Raw genomic sequence first — 8,131 nt, forward strand, 5'->3', positions numbered from 1 at the left:
CAATAAGAGACGACAGTTGCTGAATTATTTATGAATGATCTGCTCAGGTCTACCCAAGTAACATTTTTAAAAATATTAATTGTCAGTGTTTCCAGCGGGAAGCGTAAGGCAAAAACCTCCTACCGCTCCCCAGCACTGTTTATCTGCCATAGAACTACAAGGGAACCAAGAACCTCCGGGGTTTCCACTTGTCAGAAAGATAGATCAGGGTCGGTACCCCCCCCCCCCCCAACTCGTTTATCGAGAACACATTTGTCCCATCCTCTCAAGGAAGTGCCTTTGGTCTCTTTGTCAGTCCCCGCTTGTCAAACAAGCCCTGCCCGTCTGAAATATTCATACACGCTCCAGCGCATATTCCAGGGAGACCCGCAGAGGCAGGCAGCCGCTGGGAGAGATGTGGTGTCCCCAGCGAGGCAGTCGGGGCCATAGCACAGCGGCCCCGTGCTGGAGACGAAGGATGCAGCGGGCGAGGCCAAGGCCCAGTTACAAAGGCCTCCATTCTCCCGGGGTCACGGTTTGCACGCGGCCGCCATCCGGCCGTCCCTTTCCTGCGGGGCCGCCCGGCGGAAGCCGCTCTTCCTGGGCACCAGCCAGCTCCTGCTTCTGGTGTCCGGCATTTCCGTCCCCTCTCTGCCCCGGGACTACCACGTAACCCAGAGGGCTGGTTTGTGCTTATTCCCACTGCCCCGGGGGGAGGGGGGCACAAGCACAGTAGGGTCCCGCTGTTAGGGCTTAAAATGAGAAATCAAAAAAAAAAAAAAAGAAAGAAAGAAAAGGGGGGGTGGGGCGGGGGAGGGAAACAGGGCAGCGCGGGTCCGGGGCAGGCAGGTGGGGACACAGGGCGACTCCCACCGCTGCAGCGCGGGTGTGAGCGGAGATACCTAGGCAAGGAGGCGGCCGGACGCCTGTAACTCTGCAGCAGCGGGGAGCCGGGAAAGCAGGGGGACACCTGTCAGGTGGCAGCACATAAGCCAGTACCCTCAACACCCTTCTGTGCTTCAGTTCCTAGGAGCTCCCCCTCCCTCTGAATGCTATGTGTGTGTGTGTGGGGGGGGGGATGCCTGCCCCATCCGAGCACGCTGCTCCCCCTGCCAAGGCGGCACTGTGGGCTAATGCACGTGAGGAGCTCTGCTTCGCTCTCAGCAGGTGTCAGACCTCCTCTGGGGGATACACCCCTAGGCTGTGTTTGCTTCCTTCCCAGATTCATTTTACAGCATTACTAGTGCCTCCGAACCCCTCGGGTATTCCCTGCCCTTTTGATTAGCTTCCTTCCTTACAGCAAATGATCGGTACAGAAAGAAAGGAGAAGCGAATCCAGTTCTGTTTCTCACCCTTAATGTTCATTCCCCCCAAGTCTGAGGCAGCTGCTCTGTGACAGGCTGGTAAGTTGTTGCAGGTGGTCACTATTCTGTTGGGTTTGCCTTTTCCAGCTTTCACCTGCTTTCTACTTGGTGGGCGGGAGGGATGCTTACATTTCATTGATAAGGTTTTTGGGAGACCTCCTATTGCCATTGTGAGCCCTCAGCTCTTTGGTCAGTACATTCAGCTGCTCTTCTACCAAGTGCACTTGCCCTTTACCCTGCCCCACCCCTGGTGCTCTAAAACTGGAGACTTTGGGCTCTACCTCCCCCCCCCCCCCAATCTGGCACTGCTTTTACCTTAGGGTTTGTCATACATGCTGCTGATCTGTTGCTTCTCTGCTTCAGCTCAGCGGAGGGCTGAAGTCAATATGCAAAGTGTGGGTATCCAACCACTGCCATGTAGCATCTTGCTCTCTGTTTTCTTCCTCCCTTCTCCTTTCTCTCTGCCTCCTTCTGTATCTATGCTTTCTTCCTCTCTCCTCCCCTCCCCCTTAGAACAAACCAAAAAAAACCCCACACAAACTGGTGCTAGTTAAAGAAATTCATGCTCCCTTTCTCTCTCTCTCCCCCCACTCATCACCCCAGCCACCTATTTTAACACACACCTCTCTGACTGCTAAGTCAAAGTGATTAAAAAAAAAAAAAAGCCTCATACAAAGGGAACCAGAACTATCCAGGTCTCAATTCTCCCCTTCCCCTCTGCTCCACCATAATCAGTAAATGGCGTCGACTGCTAATCCTTTTGGTGCCAATGAATGATCTGAAACCACTGAGCTCTGCCTTGGGAATGGTACAACATCGCTGGAAAGGATAAGAGAGCGGCTCCAGAAACAGATGGCGTCAGCCTGAGGTGTAAGCTCTAGCTGGTATTGTCACTGCAAGGAGACTGCGCAGTTTGAGCTGCTTGTTGTAAAGCATTTAAAATCCACCTCACCACAGGAAACAGGTTGGCATAAGTCCATGTAAAATCTGCAAGGAGTCATTCCCAGTGGAGGCCAGTTTAGCACAGCCCCTACCTGCTCAGCCCCCGGGGGGAGGCAACTCCCAGCCAGGACCAGCTTAGGATGGCTTCCAGCAGCTTTGCCTGGGAGAGCATCCCCTTCAATTCACCTTGTAGGCCCATCTTTTTATGGATCCGTTTGAGACTAGGCTGCAATAGAGTGCCAGATTCACACCCCCCCTAAGATTAGCTGCTGGAGAGGAGACTGTCCTCATTGGTTACATCCCGCTGAGTGTGGGGTCACTAAAATCTGGTTTTGGGGATCCTCTTTAAATACACAGGAAGCTGATCTGTCAACATTGCATGGGTTTGAAAGTGAGCATGTGAGGGCCCACAGTCCCTGTATGCCCCCAGAAAAGAAGGTCCTTATGTGACAAGGAAGAGCAGCTATCATTAGGACATGGAAGAGGGGAACGTGCAAGTCAAACACTCTAGAATCTCCCCCGCTATTGATCATAGACTGCAAATAGCTATGAGAAGCAGCTAACAGAGGAGCCATTCCAACAACAATGCAGAGTTATTGCAGCGATACCATGAAATTCTGTGACAAAACTGATCCAGATATGTATCTAATCTAAGTATCTATACTGTGCTCATCAGTGGGGTATCTGATTGCATCTCCAGGCAGGATTTCTGTAACATCAAGAGTGAAGAGACCCCCGAGGAGTTTTAAACAGAAGAGTGAATAGGGCCTATGTGCACTGCCCCACACAGATAACAATAATCACGACACACACAGTAGGAGCTCCACCCCACGGTGAAGGGTTGACCATAGGCCTATGCACTCACACCTAGGTCAATCATCCATCCATCCACCCACCTCAACTACATGCTGCTTTAATTCAGTGTACCTTAGCCAGCACAATTCCTCAGGAGCATGACAGACCTCCACCTCTGCTCTCTCACAGGCTGTTCACCATTTCCCACATTGCCAGCAGAGTCAGGCATTTGTGGTAGAACATGGTTGTTCACCTATATAATTTTAAAATGATACTTTTGCCCAGGTTTTCAAAAGACAGCAACACCCAGCGTGCTGAGCAATTTTGAATGTCTGCTTTTATTCAGGTGCCTAAATGGGAGTCGAGCGCTCCTGAGATGTAGAGGGTTTTCAGAGCCAGAGAGGGGAGATAGGTTGCTGCTTTATTGGACACGACAAATTTCCATGTTACTGGGCTTTTCTTGCTTTTGGTTTGCAATCGCCTCGCCTGCTAGTGGTCACAGGCCTGAAGGGATAATGTAAGGTGCTACAACTGCTACCAGTTAAGGGATATTCTCCTTGAGCTCATGTACCAGAGCTGCTTTTTGTGTCTCAAAGTCCATATTTCCATTTCGCAGCAGTTTCCTCAAACAAGTGCCACATGTGTGTACTTACTGCTTCTTTCAGCTAATCTGATTGCTTATAGCTTGGCATATATTGGACATTAAAAGTCAAAATGTCCAAGAGAAGCATGGAAGACACCACTAGGGGTTCTTGAGACCTCTTACCTATACTATATGTAGATGCCATTGTCCAGCTGTTTCCCAAATCCAGGCACTGCATGCAACCAACTCACAACGTGTTCAGCCCAAATGATTTAGATTCTTCAGGCCGGGCAAGACTCAGGTCAACCGTAGAGCCTTGGAAGGGTCACACACAGAATGACCTTTGTCGGATGCTGTAAATAGGCTGCACCTACCTTTGAAGTGAGTTTATGCTATTTACTTTCAGATTCCATTGGCCTTCATGGGAGGTCTCTGGGCTCAAGGGCCTAATGACCTATGCCTTTACACAGAGATATGCATTCACACCTTCCCCTCCTGTCCAGAAAAAAGTTAAAAGTACACTTAAAATTAATCACATTGGCCAAGCCAGTGAATATTTTAATGTATTTTATAGATGTACACAAAGCCACGAATGCAAAGAAATACGGAAGTGAATAAAATATTTGGAACTACTTCCATTTAAACTACAGATCCCCAGAAGGATTACAGCACCTTCCACATCTTTTGGGAGAGCTGTCAACTGAATTCCACAAGCTTGTCCCTTACATGCTTTAAGTGTATTGTTGTCCCTTATGGTGCACACTCACCACCAGAACACCCGGTTGGTTCAGGACACAGCATTGCAGGGGTTCCTCCACTCCAGCACCCCTTGTTGCGAGTGATCTGCTACTTCCATCGTCTAGCCCTTCAGCTAGGTCACCTGTCAGTCCAGTTCCCTTCTGGGGTTAACATCTAAAACAGAAGAGACCAAAGCCTAGTGCCCTCTATGCCAGGCCCTCAACCCTATCTGGGAATCCCCATTCTCAGCCTCTCATTCTTGAAACTTGTATTTCCCTTCTTGGTCTGGGGGAAGAGATAGGGGAACCCAGACCCACCCTCTCACCTGGGTTCCAGCCCAGGAACCCTGCTTTAGGTAGCTAAGGACTCTTCCTTCAATCTCTTGCCTGGGCTTATTCTACTTTGCCCAGTTTGCCAGGGTCTTCACCAGGTCTGCAGACTGCTACTCCCACACTGGATTTGTGGCTTCTCACAGCCTCTTCCCTGCTGTCTACTGAGAAGCTTCCACAAATCTCTCTGGCAGCTGAGCTCTATTTTGAACAGTCTCTCTGGTTTTCCGCTTTAAGACAGGAAGGCCCTCCCACCCAGTTCTCCTCCTCAGAGCTGATGTTGCAGTTTAGGCCAGCTGTAGGGCCTTAACCAGCTTCTCCTTCAACTACCCCTCTTCCCCAAGTATTGCCTCAGCAAACCAGCCTTTTCCTGCTTATGTCTATCCTACTACAAGGGAGGAAGCAGCATATATGCTGGTCCCCTTCCTAAAGCTCATCCCAGTTGGCTGGTGCAGAGGGGAGCCTTGTCCCTCCCACTCTGCAAGGCTCCTGGTCCCAGGGTCTTAAAGAAACAGCAGCAGGATTTCCTCCCAGCACTGCTTACTTTCTCCCAATATATCCTAGGTCCTTGTATACATCAGACCTCCCAAAATCTTAAAGGGCCATGCCACATTACAGGGTGGGCCAATCCCTAGGCAGCACTGCCCTTACAGGGACAGGCCACTCCGTCACATAATACAATAGAAAAGCCCTACATCCGTGAAGCCTAGTGGAAGCAGACTATGCAGTTTTTCACCCCAAAACTGTTAGAGTGTAAAATTTTAGAAAACAAGCTGTCCCGATTTACATAGTACATTTCTATACAGATTCAGTTTAAAAAGAGTAAGGCATTATTGTAAATCCAAGTAATGTTAGATTGTGCCTAAAACAAACCAAAGTGAGAAATCAGAGTGTGAGGAGATTACAGAAATAACAATCACATGTGTGCTCTTCTCATTTCTCTGAGGGTCTCTAAGCACTTTAGACACATAAATTCTTTAGCCCCTCTTGTGAGATAGGGAAAAATGAGAGACGTGTTCAGAAAGCAGATCAGAGTCAAAGTCAGAGCTACAATCCAGGACTCCAGGGGCCTAGTCCCCTGCCCTAATAATTAGGCAGCCCTCCCACATTCCCGACTGCAAGTGCAGCCAAACCCCTTTATCACTGGCCAGGTACTTTACCACTGTATAGTTACTTGCTGTATTAACTGTACATCATACCAATCTTCTTAGCATACGTGCAACATGCCTTAGATGGCACGTGACCAGGATTCATCACCCAGTCTGGTCTGCCGGTTGGATCATTAGCTTCCCCAGCTTGGGCCAGGTACTGACGGGGAGTGCCCCATGAACGTTGATCCATGCTCCCTAGTGAAGTTAGTGAAAATGCAAAGGAGACGCACCTCTTCTTTCCCTGCACTTCCTCCCATTCCCTGGAATAAACATACCAACCCTCCCCAATGGAAGCTTCAACCTTCTCCACTTCTCAGAGCCTCCAAAGGGTTGAAGTTTGATCTTTCAGTTGCAAACAAAAATAGCATGATCACGCTAGCTGATACTAGCGCACACCACTTGAATCAGGTCACTGTGTACTACAATGATCATGGAGGTTATCATCTTCAGAACGAAGTGTAAGACTTGTGTTTCTGCATTAGTGTCCCTACAATAAGTCCCCTAGAGACAATGAAACAAACCAACTTTATGACGCACACTTTCTCAGCATTGCACAAGGCAAATGGGATGGTGGGAAGAATATAGACCGCTTGAGAGGATAGTAGCTCCACCATGCATCTCTGTCATCTGGCTTCCAAGATGGGCCTCAGTTTACTTGTTGTATGAGAGGCTTTTTCTAGCTTGAACATGTCATGTGATCTGCTCTAGTCTCTCTGGAAGGTCTGTTGTTCACATACTACAGATTTGTTTTTCTAGCTGGTAATTGCCTTCTGTACACAATGTAGCTGTCTTCCTGGATGGCAATCCTGTGAGACACTGAAATAAGCTATTTCACAATAATCATAATATCTTCATAACAGGAGCATGCATTTCTCCCAAACACTCTCAGGTTTCCCCAAGGAACAACAACATTATCCCTGGTGCCCACTGTGCTGAACAAAATTCCTCCGGTAGTTTCCAGCAGCTGAAGTATTTTTCATTCGCTTCCCATCCTGTCCTAAACTCTTGCATATTGTGGCAACGTGTTTTTAAACAGTGGCTCCATCCTGCGTTTCAGTGGCGGATGAAGTGATTCCTACTGCAAAACCAGACAAATCTTCATTTCAAAATCCAATTATGGTTGCTGAGTGACAACAGCAACTTCCCTAGTGTATCATTTACCAATCTCAAGCACTTAAAGGCAAGGAAATGAATAGTTAAAAGATACTGTAAATTTTATACTACCCACATAATAAACCAATTATTCTTATCAACCATAAAGTAATGCATATTGCTCCACAACACAATAACCTGATCGCTAAGAGAATGGTATTCAGCTGGGATCAGAGTTAAGGCTGTTGTGTTACGATGAACTGTACAGATAAGCACAGAAATGTGCATTGCTGCCAAGTTTGTGCAGCTCCGTGAGTGACATTTCTCAATGGTGAGAAAAAGTCTCTGATTTCTCCCTCTGAGTCCCCTCAATCAGGGGCAGTAGGTGTGTGTTGGGGGAGGGGAGGAAACCTACTCCCCCACATCCCAGAAGCAAGGCAGGTTTGGAGGGAACCAAGGGCAACCAGGAGCGATGGGGACAAGGGGATGGGAAGGAGTCAGAGGTCACATGCGGGCAAGGGGACGTTGGTGGGGGGAAAGGTCTGGAATAAAGATGTCAGGGGCAGGGGGAAGAGGCTGAAGGGTGACTGGGGTGGGGCAGGGCAGCTAGGAGGTCAGTAGGAGCATGGGGCCGGGGAAGACGTTGGGGATGTGGGTAACCCTGGGCCTCCTCCTGCCCCTCTCCTCGCTAGCCTCCCCAATCTTCCCCTCCCCCCCATTGCTCCCTTCACCTGCCTACCAGCTGCCCCAGGCACCACCTCCTCCCTAGAGGCACCACACACCTGATGCCAGCAGGGGGAGCACAGAGAAGAGATGCAGAAAGGCCAGCTGGCTGCCTGAACCCAGTGCTACAGGGGCCCCCAGCAGCCAGGAGAAGCAACTGCAGCTGTACTCCCAAAACCCAGCTGAATGTTAGGCTATAGCAGATGGGACAGGGCAAAGTGGGACAGGGTTACCAAATGTTCAAGTGTTATATCAAATGCATGGCATTTGGCTGCATGGAGTTGGAGCAATTGACATAAGAGGCTATGAGGTTTAGTGGATAAAATATAGCTCTTCCAACTCAGAGAGCAGGTTCTGTTTCCACCTCTGCCCTAAAATGTCTTATTAACCTTTCTCAAGTTAAGCTTTCTGTCCCTCATTTGCCATCTCTTGAAA

This window comes from Caretta caretta, chromosome 3 (genome assembly GCF_965140235.1).
Source record: "Caretta caretta isolate rCarCar2 chromosome 3, rCarCar1.hap1, whole genome shotgun sequence".
NCBI classification, from domain to species: Eukaryota; Metazoa; Chordata; order Testudines; family Cheloniidae; genus Caretta; species Caretta caretta.